This window comes from Monodelphis domestica, chromosome 1 (genome assembly GCF_027887165.1).
Source record: "Monodelphis domestica isolate mMonDom1 chromosome 1, mMonDom1.pri, whole genome shotgun sequence".
NCBI lineage: Eukaryota > Metazoa > Chordata > Mammalia > Didelphimorphia > Didelphidae > Monodelphis > Monodelphis domestica.
Window position 1 is genome coordinate 741263124 of NC_077227.1, and position 18361 is coordinate 741281484.

The window sequence follows — 18361 nt, forward strand, 5'->3', positions numbered from 1 at the left end:
TATTCAGGATTCCCTAGGCAGTATGGATCAGAGGCAGGCTTTGAACATAAGACTTCTTGAATCCTAGGCCAACTTGCTATATACACTATGCCTTTGTGATACTTATATAGTCAGTGCTTTAAGCTTTGTAAAGCACTTTATACACATCAATATCCTAAATTTGAATGAATCCTAATTTCATTATATGAAATTCATGTCTTCCCTATGATGGAAGCAGTTGATTTTAATGAATACCAATGTACCTTTCACCCTATTTTCTTAAAGTAAAGTCCTAATTGAATCCAGATAGCCCAGTTTTCATACTACTCATCTCACCTGCCCCGTGTGTGTATTCCATGAATAAATAATGCACAGAAGCATCAGCAGCCAAGTCACTGTCACTAAGCTGCCTGTAAATCTCAGCATTTCCATCCAGGCTGAATTCCACCCAGACTGCTTGTCCCAGCCATAAGGGCCAGCCTGTGTGAGATGCTTTTGTGACTAATCAAATATCTTTTGCTGAAACAACTTGAAAGACTCTTTAGAAAATGAAATCTTGTCTTAATCAGGATTTGAAAAGTGCTAATGAAATGTGTTTGCCCAAATGCCACTTTCCTTCTGTCCTTGACTAGAAGGTCACAGGCTCTGAGAAGGGGGGGTGTTCTACCCTTGCCCAAATCCAATTGCATTTTGTTCACATGGAAGTATCTAAAAGTCACCTTCTTCCACTTGAGGCTGACACTGCTGTTTCCCCCTTTATCTTCTGTAATCCAACAAAGAATCTGTACGAGTCTGTGAAAAGAAGGATGGCTGTGGAGTCAAAGGACATTGGTTCAAATTCTGACTCTCATATTTGCTATTCTGGATAAGGATGGCCTTGAATAAGCTTAATCTTTCTGGCTCTGTTTCTGTTTTATTCCTCTCCTTTAATACACCAATAATCATGACCCTGGTTCAGATCCTCATTGCCACTCTCTTAGATTATTTAAATAGCCACCTCTTTGGCATCCTGACATCCAAATTGTCCATCTTCTAAAGTAGCTTCCACATAGATTTTTTCGTAACACAGGTTTGACTGTGGTACTCCCTTGGTCAAGAAGTCCAAGTCTCCTTTTGTTGCCCACTCATTTTTTTAAAAGTCTCATCTGACTCTTCATGGTCCCCCTTGGAGTTTTCTTGGAAAAAGTATTGGAGCACCTTGCAATTTACTTCTCCAGCTCATTTTATAGATGATGAAACTAAGACAAACAAAGGTAAGTGACTTGTTCAGGGTCATGTAGCTAGAAAATACTGAGGCCAGATTTGAACTCAGAAAGATGAGTCTTCCTGGCTCCAGATCTGGTATTCTATACACTGTACCAATGAGCTGCCCATTATCTTCTAAAGGCAAATCTGAACATTTTCACTGGATGTTTAAAACCCCTTACCAAATGCTTCTAGCTAACTTCTCAGATTTACTTCAACATGATCACCTTAAGGCAGTCTTCATTCCAGATAAACTATCATTTTTCATCTCATTTTAGAAATGACTTATCTATGGCTGATCAGTTAGAACATCTCTTTCATCTGTCCCTTTCTCTCCACTCTTCCTCTATATTAGTTCCAATAAATCAACAACTCTGAATGGTTTTAGAGACTTAAAATCTGTATTTTTTCTATTCACTATTTTAAATTACTCTCCTTTTTACTCCTTCAATCTCAATCACCCTACTCTGTTGGTGATTCCCCATATGTAAAAGTCCATCTCCCATCTCCTTATATTTGCACCCCTGCCCTTCATATGAAGCTTGACCATTTTTCCTTAAATGAAACCACTGACTGGATCAATTTCATCGAAAGGGTCCTCCTTGTAATTCTCTATAAAAAAGCACTTTGTGATTGATGTAAAGAATAAGTTAGATATATATCGACCAAAATAGAGAAAATGCCAAACAACTAAAATGCTAGCATGCAATAGAACTTCTGACCTGAAAATTTATAGCCATGATCATTTGAGTCTTCATGAAATGATGAAAAATAATCCATGTCTCTTAGAGATAAATGACACATCCTGCTTTTCTCAAATGCAGCTAATGAGGAAGCAAAAGAGAAAAATCATGATAATAATTCCAAACCTACTCTAGTTATTGAATACCATGACATTTAAAAGGCTCATTACTTAACTATTCACTACAATAGCTTTTGAAATTTTTAGGAAAGTCCATTGATCAGATTGCCCTTATGAATATTTTGTTCCAGTGGTTGAGCTTCTCTCAGATTATACTATAAAAGTGAACCAAGGAGCTTTTGCTTCATCATCTTTGAAGCCTTTTATAATAAATAAGGCCTGGGACAAATGCAAGAACCACTGAAAAAGTTTCACTAACATGGTTGATGGCACTGAGAAACCACCATTCTGGTGGATGTAGAATAGAAATTGCAGCATTCATCTGCCTATGACCTGAATGGAGAGGAAGGATTCATAATTAACATAGGTTTTAGAGATAGACAGGACTTCAGAAGTTATCTATTATGACACTTTAATTTTATATCTGAGGCATTTGAAGATCAGAAAAGTTAATTTATCTGTGACATAAGATGGTATTTGAATACAAAACAAAGCTAGAATTTGATTATAAGTGCTCTGATTCCAGGTGAGTACCCTTACTCTATCCATACTGTTACCAGAAATAGATTGGATTTCAGGTTCAGAAACCAGGTTTCATATCACAAACCTATGCCCAGTGCAAATCACTTAACCTTTCTTAACACAGTAATTAAGCTTATAATGCCTACTCAAGGAATCGCTGTGAAGAAAGCACTTTGAATAGGTGTAAGCACTATAAACTAGAACATTGGTGCTGTATAGACAAACTATTACCAAAGTTAGGCCATTCTATAGCATCTAGCCTGTTTGAATACTTCTAATGATTGAGAACTAATCACTTTCCAAGGAAACTCACTTCAGTGTTGTATTGATCTAATTGTTTAAAAATAAAGAAAACAGAATATTATTTTCTGAAACATATAGCCTCTGGTGTCACTCTGCTTGGCAAATAGCACTAAGCATTTTGAGGGAGTGGGCAGATAGGTGGCTCAGGGGATTGAAAGCCAGGCCTAGAGATGGGAGGTCTTAGGTTCAAATCTGACCTTAGAAATTTCCTAGCTCTGTGACCCTGGGCAAGTCACTTAACCCCCACTGGCTAGCCCTTACCACTCATCTGCCTTGGAATGAATACACAGTATTGATTCTAAGGCAGAATGTAAGTATTTAAAAAATAATAAGCTTTCAATGGTTTTTTTCTTACATTTACCCTCATCTGACTCAATATAGCAGACTACCTGTTCAAGCCACAGCTCATTTTATTCCCACGCCATCTTGCCATCACTCACACGGACTTTTTCAAAACAAAATGCTCCTCCTTGACTATTACTCTCCAATATGTCTCTCTCTACAATTAAAATATACATTTTGGGGGGGGGGGCAGGACTTGTTTTCATTTTTGTATTTATCTTCAACATTTAATACAGATCTGGGAACACCATATACATTTTCAAATGTTTTTCTTTTAGTTCATTCAATTAAATTCTACTTTAAGAGTAACATGGAAAAGCCTGACTGTTCTAAGTGCCATTTCTTCAGTTGACCCAATGCAGAAGCCCTCTTTTCTCTAGCTTACTCTCTGAGTGACTTTCCTTCAGTAGACTATGCTTCCTGAAGGGCAGAATGGCTTCATCTTTTTTTCTACAAGAACTTCTGTACTGTAGATCCTTCATAAACATTTGAAGAAAAGAAACAAATTTCTTCATAAAACAGCATTTCCCTTGGTTTCTAGGGCTGACATTGTCAAAGTCGGATCCTCTATGTTGATGACTCCATATATAACACTGTTGCTTGCTGTTGGTACCCAAGTTTTGAAAAACTTCATCTGCAGTCCTCAATTCTGCAATATGTACCATGGGTTGAATTGGAATGCATATCTCTTCTTCTGCATGTGTTTTCTCAGAGATCTGGCTGCTACCACGTCTTGGGCTGGGAAATTCCACTCTCAGAACTCCTCAGATTACCCATGAGCACACAAAATACATATCTACATTTCCTGAATGGAAGGAGACTACAAGATTGCACCAGCCTGAGAAACATGTTCTCTATGATACAGACTGGTCTGTCTCATGACTAAAGGAAGATGACAAAGGAGTCCGAGAGAACACACTGGACTAACCGAGTCATTTTTATGGGTCATGGAGGGAGGGAGTTCTTTCAAAATGATTCTATCCTTCTGATTCTCAGCCAGTCAAATATTAGGAGCTTCAAGTTTCCTCTCAAAAAGGTAACAGTGGACATACACTCTCTAGGAAGGTACCCTCACATGCTTCCAAACAAAGAATAGCATCCTATGATATCATCATTTGAGTGACTTCCTTTTGTCAGTGCTCAGAGAGAGAAAAGAAAATGCTATGAGGAGAGAAGACTTGAGCCCTTCTCATCCAAAGGCTGATGTGTTCATCTTAAATGCAAACCTTGATTCTTTGCCTCAGTGGTTTTTCTCTCATTTTAGGTGAAGGGGATGACCATAATCTAGTAAGTTTTGAAAGGCCAGGGAAATATATCACTAGCAAATCTGAGAGTCAAGTTCACACTGGGTTTTGTTACTTGTCTTGGCTTGAGGTCAAGGGAAGACTGACCTTCAGCATCATCCCCAGATACCAAAGATGAAAGAAGAGAATGTTCCCTGAGGTATTGGGGAGAAATGTTTGTATCTCTGTTTTTGTCATATCATTGAGGCAAATATCTTTTTGTCAAACCTAAGAACCAAAACAATAAGAAAAAACCCTCATCAAATTGATCAAGATCATCTAAATACCACTCTGATGACTTTCTAGTTTACAAAACTTAACTTCCAACAATGTTGTAATGTAGGTAATCCTAGTGTTATTTTATTCATTTCACTGAAAACCCATTATCCTGACTCTGTTTACACTATATCCCACATGCACATATATGCATACACAAAGACACAGAAGCCCCCAAGTTATACATTCAACAGGGAGTTAGAGTCCAGTTTCACTGGCATACATTAATATGTACCTTTGAGAATTGTTCATCCTTTTATTTTTCTAATACCAGTTCTCTATCAGGCCCAATAATCCATACCCCAACCCTTCCGTAAACCTATGGGTAAAATGAAAGTACTATGCTTGTGAATTTCCTTAATCAATTACAAAGGGCCCACTAAGTGTCAGGCACCATATAAGTTAATGACCATACAATCCCAAACAAAAGAGTTCCTGCTCAGAAGACCCTTGTGTTTTTCTTGTGGAAGAAAATGGGTGCATAGAGAAGCAAAGATAAAATAGATATAGATTGGCTTTGTGGAGAAGGGAGAAGGGGCATAGTCTTCTAGAGGAGATGATTTAAATAAGATGAACCTTGACGGGGAAGAGTAATTCAAAGAAGTGGAGGTGACAAAGAAGAATATTGTAGGGATGGAGGACAAGCAAGAACTTGGGATACTTTGGGATACTTTTCCTGGTGAAAGACACATAGATTACTATGGCCAAATGTAGGCTGAATGAGGGAGAGGCATATGACTGGCCTAAAAATTTATGTTGGAGTCATCCTGGGAAGATCTTTAAGTATCAAATGGATAAATATGTATTTGATTCTAGAGACAGGGGAAGCCATTAAAGCTACTTAAATAGGGGGATTGACAGAACCAGTTGTGTCCTTTAGGAATAAAAATTTGGCAGTTTTGTGGACAATTAAAATAAATTAAAATTCATTAGCTCAGATTTATTAAGTTTCCAATAAATGCTAGGAACAGTTATAAGTGTTTGACGAGCAAAGATATTTTCTGATCCATTAGGAGGCTCTTGCAACAGTATAGGTTAGAGTTGATGAGGGCTTGAACCAGGATGTGAAAGATTCCACAGACATCAAATAGAAGGGACTTGCAACTGATTCAAACAAAATGCTGAGAGAGCAAAAACTCAGGGATAAACCAAAGACTATGGAGCTCTGAGAGTAGAAAGATGGGTAAGCCTTTGTCTGAAATAGTGTACAAGTGCAGATTTGGGGGTGGGGGGGAGTCTTTCTTGGAGCTATTTAATATAAAATGTCTATAGGCCATCCATGTGGGTGATTTCCAAAAAGGAGTTGGTAATATGGGACTGGAACCCAAGGAAAAGACTATGCAGGTATGAATAAGTTATCAATGTACTCATGGGAATTTGTGAGAACAAGAGAATAAAGGAAGGATCATATCAGAGTGGTGGTATATAGCCATATGCAGGAGGTGTGGCGTGGGTGGCAATCTGTTACCGGAGATTATCAAATGGTTAGAGACAGAGTGTTAAAGAGGAAGAGTAATGCTAAAAACACACAGAGTAAAGATAATACCCATGAGGTGGTTAGGTTCTAGCCAATAACCTTAAAAGTTGCAGAAAGGACAAGAAAGTTGAATCTTAAGAAAAAGGACTATTGCTAAGCTTTTGGGGAACCAGAACATAAAGGACTTAAAGGAGAATCAAAAAATGAAGAAATGAAAATAATGAATGTAGACTCTTTTTTGTAGTGTTTTTTTTTTCAATTACAGGGTGAAAGGAGATATAGAACTATGCCTTGATAAGATGGTAAGGCTAAACGAATATTTTTGAAAGCTACAGCAGATCTGGAAATATTTGTGGGTTTCAGGGAAGGAGTCAATGGATAGGATAAATGAAGATAAGAGGGGAATGACACAACTGAATGAGGCAAAGCTCCTAGGAGACATGGGGAAGAATAAAATGAGGCACAAGTAGCAAATATGATCTTGATATTGAGAAGGGCCACTTCCTCAGGAACTGGAACTAAAGAGGAGATAGTAAATGATGAGATGGTGAAATTTAAGATAACCTATTTGAGAAGAGGGAAATTAATGCAAATGATCTCCATTTTTTCCACTATTTTATGATTCTTGTCAGTTGCTTAATACACTACTCAGAGTTATCCACTTATACTATGGCTACTCAGACTCAGAAGCATATGGAAACAAATGGATGTAAAATGTAGCCTCTCTTTCTATATGTTACCAGCTTTCACTCGATAGCATTGTTAGAACTGAGTGTAATACAGCAATTTCCCCTTAATGTGCTGCTTTAGGAACATTTAGCAAAATGATAAATCAGGCTTTCCTTCACTATATACAAGATTACAAAATACCTCATTCTATTTTCCCTTTGCTGGCAGGATGACCTTTCAAAAGTTCATTCATTATGGGAGGAAGGGAATAAGCAATGATTGCCCAGACGAAAGCTCTGTGCACTGAATCCTCAAGCAGATAGATCAACAAGGTGGCTGGACAAAGCCAGTTCTAAGGAGACTAAGGAGTCAAGGATCATTCATCTCTGGAAAGTTCTTGTCATTCTGGACTTTTCCTCATCCCTTATTCCTTTTAATTACTTATTTAGCAGAACCCATTAAGTTCAACAAATCTATCAATCAACCAAAATGTATTAAGTAGCTACTATATTCTGAATATTAAAATATAAACACCTAAAGGCAAGAAATGCTTATTTTTGGCTTTGATTTCTAGTACTTAGCATAATGCCTAAAACATAGGTTCTTAATAAAATAAATATTAATCTTAATACATGTTTTAATTTGTGATTATGGTGTATAGTATATGGAACAGTGAGTAAGGATTTGAGGAAAATGCACATTTTAGACAAGAAGGCTTACCTACCCCCTAAGTAAACTTAGAGTTGAACACAGCATAAGAGGATATCTAGTCAAGGTGGCTGCCTAAATGGTCAGCAAACAGCCCAATTCCCAACCACCTATTCAAAAACCTAAAGTTTTCATTGAACTAAAAGATCGATATATCCAATGAGAAATTTCAATAGATGACTTCTATCCCAGAACCATAGAAAACTCCAGCCCCAAATCCAATACTAGGAAGAAAGATGACCCTCAGAAAAGCCAGCATAAAGCAAGGTAGCCTCCCAGTGAAACCAGAGACAAGTCAAGAACAGAGATTACACTCAAATCTCCTTATCTAAAGACAGAAAGAGTGGAAGGTTTCCCAGTGAAAGTCCCAGGTTATTCAGGGAATATGGGAAATTTGGAAGTATGGAAATAGCAGGTGTCAATGACCTGGGACCAGCATGGTGTTACTATGCTCAGACCAGGACAACACAGGACTATGGCTTTCAAGGTCTCTAATAACCTTACTGAAATACATGAGATGGTCTAAAATATCTAACACTCTGACAAAGATTCGGAGGTTCCTAATCCTGGGAAATAGATGACCTTTACTTAAATTGACAGTTATTAAATGATAACACCAGATTTCTAACTGATATCTCCTGATATTCACATCATAAGGCTCTTTTCCCTAACACTATTCCACCTCCTAACTTACAATCTAGTTCAAATTCTACCCATCTCACTTTAGAGAGACTGATAGTATCAAGTACAATAAGAAAAGGCCAGGCGACTCCCTTTGAAGGGGCATACATAAAACTCATGCAGAAAACATGCCACCTATTACCCCAATCCCCATTACAAGAAAATTAAAGAAACCCTGCCGCAATCCCCAACAATATACCATATGCCACAATGAGACTCTCTTTCCATCAGCAAATATGAGACAACAGAATTTTGCCTTGGCACTCCTGATAGAATCAGGCTTCTAAAAATGGAGCTAGAGTGAGGAGCATTTTGTAATGTTGAATTCAGTCCATACCAAGCCATAAGTACTCAATGGGTAGTAAACTTAATCTCTAAAAATACACTCCTGGATATTTTCTTCAGAAACAAATCATTTCATTTTTCTCCATGGAATACTCACTTAATGCATTTTAGTGGTATGATCATACAAATTAATGGATTTCAGCAAAGTGAGCCCCAATCCTGGAAGTCTTGAAGAATTCTTCTCTTGTTATATAGAAAAAGAAATCTCATAAAACTCTACTAAGCCAAAAGATGGCATGAAATAGACTATTCGAAGTAATTCAGTGGATATAGTCAATTTTCATATTCCTTCAAAATGCTACATTCTCTTATTTCAAAAGAAATTTTCATCTTTTTTCAATCTTAGAATTCTTTATTCTCTACCTCTCAACTTTGAAAAACATCCCTAGGGGATGTCGCTACCTTGTTAATAATAAAAAATAGTTCCAAAGTTTGTGATCCATGACAGCGGACCCAAAGCTCTATATTTTCAAGAGGAGTTCAATTCTTATCCTTTTTTAAAATCTGATTTTTGACTCATTTTCCTCAATCATTTCTCTCTAGGAATTTCAGAATGTGGCTGACATCTTGGTATCAATTGTTACAGGTAAATAAATCCTATTTATAGTGCAAGCATAGTAAGAATATTTAGGAAACCAGAGTCAGCAAGAAAGGTGCAAATCTTCCCTCAGGCATTTACTCCTCTGTGACTTTGGGCAAGTCATTGACATTCTCTCAGCCTCAGTTTCCTTATATGCAAAATGAAGGTATTGAAACTAATATTCTCTAAATCTTTTTGCAGATGTTGTATTATCCTATGAACCTTTATTTAAATCAGTGCTTCTTATGCTGTTTGGCTCAATCTACATGAGTCAAACCAATGTATCACTTATCAAATGATTGGTTCAATTCCAAAAACATCCATTAGGATTTATTGTATATGGAATAATATGATCTTTATGGAACTTAAAATGTATAATTTTTGGAAAGATGTATTTAAAGGCAAATGATAAAATAATATTTCAAATAGGATAAAAAGCAGACAATTGTATTATGTGATGAGATTGTGAGGTAAAAGGTAAGGGACTCAGAAAATCCTCTAAGAAAGTAATAATAATCAGTGAGTCAACTGGCATTTGTTGAGTCATATGCCAGTCACTGTGCTAAACCCTGGGGATACAATGAAAACAAAACATGCAGACTTTTCCTACAAGTTGTTTATATTCTAATGAATAAATAAAATAACTCAATACACTTTGTAAATAAGAGGTTAATTCAGAGAGGGCACTGGGGGTGGGGAAGAATGCAGAAAGTGAACAGGGAAATAAATGTCTTCTGCAGAAGGTGGAAGCCTGCAAGGAAGTCAAAGAGGTAAGCAGGAAGCGGTCATTTGGACAGGAAATCAGAATCCAAGAAATAGACAGTTCAAATTGGGTGAGGTTGAGAGAGTGTGAAGGGAAGAGAAGAGTTCTAGTGCATGACAGATCAGAAGAGCATCCAGTTTACAGAACTTAATTATCCATGACCAAATCTAAGAATTGGGAGAGGAAGATAAGAGAAAGCCTATGAACAAGGAGAATAGAATGCTAAAGCAATAGGCCTGAAAGGCACATGTGACTTCGTGGAACCAAAAACTTCCATTTTTTACCCATAAGGATTTGAGAATGATTTGCCTCATAGGTTTATATATAATACTCCCCCCCCCATCTTCCTGTCTATATGAGAATGACCCTTTTATTTCAGTGTTTATTGAGAATGAACATAAACTTCAAAATTTTAAATTAAAAAGAAAAATAATTTCTCACCTTGTTATTCATTGGTAAAGTGGGGACTATAAATCATGTCCCCACTGTACCTGGCAACTCAGTAACTCTCTTTTTTTCTTCCTTAACAGAGTACTTTAGAGGATACTATTGAGAGTTTCTATTACATAGAAGTGATAGCTCCCTGAACTGGTTACTTCTCTGATGAATCTGACTCCTTATCTGTAAAATGGGAACAATGAAACCTGCCATACACCTATCTCACAGCATATCAAACTATAAGGATAAAAGATGATAATGTTCATAAAAGATGTAGAAAGGATAAAACATTCATTCAAGAGTCTGCTAGTCCTTGGGGGGAAGAAACAGGGGTTTATCATCACTTAGAAGTCATTTTGGCATGTAGCTCCCAGGTTTCTAGTAAGTCTATCCTACACGTGTTTATAACTACTGTATGCAAAGGGAAGCTTTGGTAGGACAGTGAATTGAATTCTGGGTGTGGACTCAGAAAAACCTGAGTTCTAATTTGGCCTCGGGGACTGGCTATCTGTGTTATCCTGGGTAAGCCCCTTGACCTTATTTGCCTCAGTTTCTTCATCTGTAAAATGAGCTAGAGAAGGAAATCATAAGCCACTTCAGTATCTCTGCCAAGAAAATCCCAAATGGGGTCATGAAGAGTCTGATATAATTGAAAAATGCCTGAAAGACAATTATGTACAAGTTGCCATATTAGCAGCTACCAGAACAGAAATGGCACAGACCTAGACTTCAAGGGTCTTATATTCTATTGTGATCATACAATATGCACACATATAAGGATCCTAATAAGGTCAATGGAGAAGTGGGAGAAAACTATGTTCTAATGGGTTTGGAGAAGGCTTCATGATGGAGATAATATATGAGCTGAGCCTTAAAGGAAGCTAAGACTTCAGAAGGGCAGTGGTGAGGAAATACAACCTTCTAGTCATGGGAGATAGGCTGTGCACATACATAGAGGCAGAGATTAGATGCTAAGTTTGGATTGAACTAGGGTTGACTTTGAATAGAATGAAGTGTGATCAGGATGTGTGCGAGAGAGATCATCTTGGGTGGTTATTGTAGAAAGTATCAAAGATGGTGAATTAAACAGGGCACAAAGGGTATGTCAGAGGCAGTATGAGGAGGGCTTAAGTCCCAAGAGGTCTATTTTATCTCAGATAGATTTTGTGCTGAAGGGGGACACAATTAGGTATGACCTTTGGGAAATTGTTTTGGCAGCTATGTAGGGGATGGATTGGTGCAGGGAAATGCCAGAAGAAAGGAGACAATTTAACAGCATATTATACATATTATACACACTCGACAAAGGATAAGAGCCCGAATTATGTTGGAAGTCATCTGAATGGAGAGAATGGAACCAAAAGGAAAGGCATGTTGTGAAGGTAGAATCAGCAATGGTCAACCACCATACTGTTATAAATCTATGATATAATCCATATCAATGGTCCATCTTACAAAATCGTTAACAGCTCATCCATGCCTGTCCATTCTGACTCTTGTCCATGTCCTTTCAAAACTTTGTCATGCCAGGTCCTGCACACCAGACTGGGGATTTTCCTCAACTTCTCCTGACATGACAAGGTAGTGATGTAGCATTTAGGCAGCTGTCTGTTGGTAATCCATCACAACAACCACATGGCCAGCCTATCTTCCTTCCCTGGGCACACATTTCTTTGTTGGCATCCTTTTTGTTCTTGAAGCAATGTTTGTAAAAATCATTTAGTTCCTCCAGCCAAGGGCTTCATGTAACATAAGGCACTGCAGTCTTTCTGTTGTTCCTAGAAAGGAAACAGATGAGATAGCTTGTTTTCTCATCCTTCATCCATTTCTAGTGAGGGCTGCTTTCTAACAGCATGAATGGTGAGGTAAAGAGCCATTCCCTGTTACTTTGAATAAACCTCATCCTGACAATGTTGACAGGTATCTAGGACTCTCCCTGCTCAGGAATACAATCTAAGACTAATGAACATGGGGGGAATGTTTGGAATCCTCTGTTTTTGTAAATTCTGTTTGACAATCACAGAGATGTGCAGAAAACCTGACATCTGCTACCTCTGTTTATTAGAGGTGACTCCATCACCTCTCACTCTGGTAGAGAATAAATATTAGCAGGGAACTGACACCTTGCATCCTCCTGTGGCCTGAAATATGTCAAATGTTTTAGAGTACAAAGGGAATTCTCTATTCACAATTTGTCCCTTTGGTTCATATAAATACATTTGAATAATCACTAAACTTAGTTTCCACCCTTTTTATTATTTAGAATATTTTTATGGTTACATGATTCATGATCTCCCCCACTCTTTCCTCTCTTCCTCCTGAATCTGACAAGCAGTTCCACTGGTTTATATATGTACCATTGTTCAAAACCTATTTCCATGTTATTCATATCTGCAGGAGTGAGATCCTTTAACTTCAAGACTCCAATAATATCCCTATCACATTATCGATAACATATTTTTCTAATGCATTTCCATTTCCACAGTTCTTTCTCTGGGTGTGAAGACAGCATTCTTTCTCACAAGTTCCTCTGAATTGTCCTGGGTCATTGCATTGCTGACATTAGAAAAGTCCATTTCATTCAATTGTGCCATAATGTATCAGTCTCTGTGTATAATGTTCTGCTCCTTTCACTCTGCATCAATTCCTAGAGGTCATTCCAGTTCACATAGAATTCCTCCAGTTTATTATTCCTTTGAGCACAAGAGTATTCCATCACCAGCAGACACCACAATTCATTTAGCCATTCCCCAATTGATGGACATCCCCTCGTTTTCCATTTTTTTTTGTTTTGCTACCACAAAGAACATGATTATAAAAAGTTTGTATGAGTCTTTTCCCTTATTATCTCTTGGGGATACAAAATCCAGCAGTGGTATGGCTGGGCCAAAGGGTAGGCATTCTTTTAAAGCCTTTTGTGTACAATTCCAAATTGCCTTCCAGAATGGCTGGATTAATTCTGATTTTGCCACATCCCCTCCAATATTTATCATTTTCCTTTGCTGCCATATTGGCCAGTCTGCTAGGTGTAAGGTGGTACACCAGAGTTACTTAAACTTGCATTTCTTTATTCAGGAGGGATTTAGAACACTTTTTCATGTTGTAAACCTCAAAATTCCTTAGACTTATAAATGTTGGAAATTTCACCATTGGGATATTTCATACTTGGAAAATTTCTTACTGATAGTCTATTGGAATGGGAACCCCATTGGCATGGGAGGTTCCTTCTCTTCCCTTCTTAAGATTACTTTAGGACAGAAACCCTTTGCTGAACAATGGAAAGGACTTTGACCTATGCTTAAGCATAGAACAGGAATTTCTTTGAGTCTTGATTGATTTTAGAATTGATACAATGGAGATACTTGGAATAAATCTCCACCCTATTCAGTCCTAATAGGATTGAGTAAGGGCTGCAGCCTAGATCAAAATTTAATTATTCCAATCTCTACCATACTCAAGTTAACAGGATTTAGAAAGGGCTGGAACAAAGGAGTAAAGATTTAATCATTTGAAAAATATGACCTTCAACAGACATGTGCAAAAGCCAGAAACCTCTGGGCGGTCCTGGGTTAAGCGAGAGCCTCCATTGACAGGGAAATTGATGAAGAGTGATTGGTAGATGTGAGGACTGAGGGGAGGCAACTTGGATGGTGTCCTTAAAGATAGGAGGGTCTGGAGACTCAGGGGGGAGGATTGAGTTTTTGGTCGGTGTGGTTCCTGGGCTCTGAGGAAGCTTGCTCTGAAGGAAGCTGAAGGTGGGGGCCCCTGAGACTGTTTCTCCATTTTGGACACGTGAGTGAAAGGGACTGATCTCTTTTCTTTGCCCCAGCTATCTAAGGGCTTGGGCCTTTTGGCCCAGCCTAAACAGAAGGGGTATTTAAGCCCTATTCCCTTCTCTCCCCTTTCTCTCTCTATATATATCTCTAATTCCTTTCTTGCTCCTATTGTAATTAAACTCCAAAAAAGGCTGACGGCTGACTTGAGTTTTCATTTAGGAATTACATAGCTGATTCCTTGGCGACCTTAAATTAATATATATCCGTCTTTTAAAGTGATTCCCTTGTAACATTGTGGCTGACCACACGGGAGTCTAAAGAATCCTCTCAATAAAACTTTTTCCTTGCCTTTTTACTATACTGTTTCACCACTTAGTCCTTTTTTTTAACAAAAAACTTGGCTTAAAGACACAGCTGCTAGAACACGTGAGTATAAAAAACTTTTTCTCTTTTCTCCTTAAGTTAAATTGGAATCAGCAGTTTTTTTCTTTTTCTTCCCTTTAATCTTAAGGGACAGCTGGGTAGCTCAGCGGATTGAGAGCCAGCCCTAGAGGCAGAAGGTCCTGGGTTCAAATCGGACCTCAGATACTTCCCAGCTGTGTGACTCTGATAGACAGAAAACAGCTGTTTTTAAATCTCAGCAACAGGACTCTAAAGTCCTGGCTGGAAGAACTGTTTCTAAATATCCTTTCCCTTAAGGAACAACTTCCTGGATTAAAAAAAAAAAAACCCTGTGGAAAGTTTGTTGCTTTGCCCTGCTCCCCACGTGTTTTGTGAAATTACAAAATATACATATAAAAATGAGTACTACATTCTTTGACAATTATATGGCAGCTGAAGAAGTAGGGGCATTGAGGAATGAAGGATACCTCCAAATTTTTATATTAATAGGTACTGTCATTTTTGTACTCCTCAATACTATATTTAGAGATGAAAAAATAAAAAATATTGAGGATAAAATAAAACAAAATGAGGATAAAATAAAACAAAATGAGGATAAAATAAAACAAAATGAGGATAAAATAGAAAATATTGAGGATAAAATAGAAAATGTTGAGGATAAAATAGAAAAAAATGAGGATAAAATAGAAAATATTGAGGATAAAATAGAAAATATTGAGGATAAAATAAAAAAAAATTGAGGATACAATAGAAAAAATTGAGGATACAATAGAAAAAATTGAGGATAAAATAGGAAATATTGAGAATAAAATAGAAAAACTTGAGGATAAAATAGGAAATATTGAGAATAAAATAGGAAATATTGAGGATAAAATGGGAGATATGGAAGATAAAATAGGAAAAATTGAGGAAAAAATGCAAGCCCAATTAGAAGATCTAAAATGTTTCTTACAGGATCAATGGGCAAACACCCACTCTACCAGAAACAGACCTGTTTCTGAACCTTTGAATGAGGAAATTTCCTTCCCTGAAATAGAGATGGAAAACACCTTCCCTATAGCCCAGTTAACAGACTGCTTCTCTCGTGCAGTGCAAATCTTGTCTGAATTTAATCCCCAAAACCCTTCCCCTGCAATCCCAGCTTCTCATGTTCCTTCTCCTACAGAAAACCAAATTCCAATGCAAGGGAGATCTTGTCCTCCTAGAGAAACCTGTCCTTGTCAAACTGACCCACAGGTGCAAAATCCAACTAGAGGCCTGTTTCCTCTAAGAGAAGTACCTGAAATAGGACAAAATGGGGATGTGGTGACTTTAAGACATAGGATACCGTTTACTCCCCAAGAAATAAATGAATTTACACGAAATATCCCCACATATGAACAAGATCCTTTTCTAGTAACAAAAAAGATGGGAGACATATTTTTTCAATATAATCCGTCTTACAAGGACGTTGAGAGCTTACTACAGGCTTTTTTAAGTGAACGTGAAAAAAATAAAATAATTGCTCATGTCAACAAAACCCGGGGGCGTAATGCAGCACATTGGCCATCTCAGGATCCCGAATGGGACTATAATAATCCTGAGGACTATCTACAACTATACCGTTGTAGAGAGGCCATCCTCACGGCCATGAAGGAATGTGCGGACAGTACAGATAAGTGGATGGAACTGGAAAAAATTAAGCAAAAGGAAAACGAAACACCCTCCAGATTTATGGACAGAATTATCGAGTTTGGGGACAGATACTTAGATTGGGACTTAAATAAAGAGAATAGTTTAAGACAAGTTAGAAGAATCTTTGTAAACAATTCTTGCAAAGTAATTAAAAATTATTTTAAAACACAATGCCCAAGATGGTCAGATATGGACCTTGAAGAATTGCGAAAAACAGCTATATATGTTTTTAAGGGAAACGAAGAAAAGGAGAAAGAGAATAATGATGACATGGAGGAAATGAAGAAAAAAATGAGATGTGTAATAGATAGGATAACTAAATTAGAAAGTGGGCATGATAATGAACCAACGACAATTGCCCCTCTCCAGAAATCCAATTATCAATCCATTACTTGCCACTTCTGTGTGAAGAAGGGCCACAAAATGATGGAATATAGAACCTTTCTTAAGATGTTTGGAAGGAATACACAGTTTAATAATGGTTTTAGAAATAATAACTATAGAAATTATGATAATGGTTATAGAAACCAGAATTCTAGAAATTATAATAATGACTATGGAAATAACTATAATGAATATAGAAATAAGAACTTTAGAAACCAGAATTATAGAAATAGGAATTGGGAATTTAATGACAATGCTCAAATTGAAGAAAATTTTAATGATAATACTCAACAATATATGAGAAATGGCGCTCGTCCAAAAATTACTCGAGGTGCTAATGATCCTCAGAGAGGTGCCCTTCAGGAGGGTGCCCAGGGAACTTCCCAGTATAATAAAGATGATTCTTCTTAGATTGTATTGATTTTGTTGATATTAATTAACCTTTTTCAGTTTTTTTTCTCCTCTCCAAATAGTAGGAAAGATGAATAAAGAACTTAAGACTATGATTGGCAAATTATGCACTGAGACCCATTTAAAATGGCCTGAAATTCTCCCTCTGGCCCTATTTTATCTTAGAAGCAGGCCTAGAGGAGACTTACATATTTCACCATTTGAGATGCTTTTTGGACATCCGCCTATACAGGCTAAGCCTTTCTCCCCGGCTTATACATCGCTATTAGGGGGAGATATTACTATTGCTTCCTATATACAGGAGTTACAGCACAAACTACGTGAACTTCATGAATCCGGAGCTGCAGTACAAGCTGGACCATTAGACTTTTCTCTGCATGACCTGAACCCAGGAGATAAAGTTTATATCAAGAATTTCAAGCGAACTGGAGCAACTGAACCTTCATGGGAAGGACCATTCCAAATATTATTAACTACTCCAACATCTATAAAGATTGGAGAAAGAGACTCTTGGATTCACTGCTCACATGTGAAGAAAGCATCTTCTGCTGAGACTGATTGACTCTATCCTATCATATGAATTGTGACTCTATCTTATCATAGAAATTGGAGATAATAATCCATAGACAAATGGATGCTGGTTTTTTTTCTTTCAAGAATATATTGAATTACTGATTTTTTTTCTTATTTTTTCTTATTTCTTTTCTTTTATTTTTTATCAGAATATTTGATTTTTTTTTCATTTTTGTACTGAAGGTACACATAATTAATATTAATTTTTTTCCCTGCAGTAATACAAGTTAATATATATACTCTTGCTATAATATCAATATATGCCTAAAAGCTTTAAACTATCGGAACCTGCCATTTATTGATAAAATATTATAGGACTGTGATTAATGTTTGTGTCTGATTCCAGGAAAAGGGATAAAAACAAGGAGCACAGACTAAACCTGAATAGTGCCAATAGAGCACACATGAAATATTAAAGTGAGACTCAAGGTTGCGACGCTTAACTTATGTTTAAGTCGTAGGACTTCCTTGTATCTACACTCTTTTTGAAGTACTCAAACAAGTAAAAAGCTTGACTATCATGCTGGCTCCCTATATCCCTGAGGAAAAATCAGACAAGGGAATGACATTTCCCCATCAAAATAGAATTCTAATTCTTTTCTTCTTATATTATGGCAACTTCCTGTAGTCTTGGCTACAAATGGCTAAGTGAAATATTACTGCATTCT

General features: G+C 37.1%; 1 long non-coding RNA gene across 3 annotated transcripts in view; it reads right to left on the bottom strand.

The window, feature by feature from the left end:
* The window catches only part of LOC103105881 (uncharacterized), a 63366-nt gene that overhangs the window by 15684 nt on the left and 29321 nt on the right, over positions 1–18361 (bottom strand). For all 3 annotated transcript variants that reach the window (XR_008915912.1, XR_001626502.2, XR_008915911.1), the window contains exon 3: positions 11929–12251. This is a non-coding gene — a long non-coding RNA (uncharacterized LOC103105881). The remainder of the gene's footprint in view (positions 1–11928; positions 12252–18361) is intronic.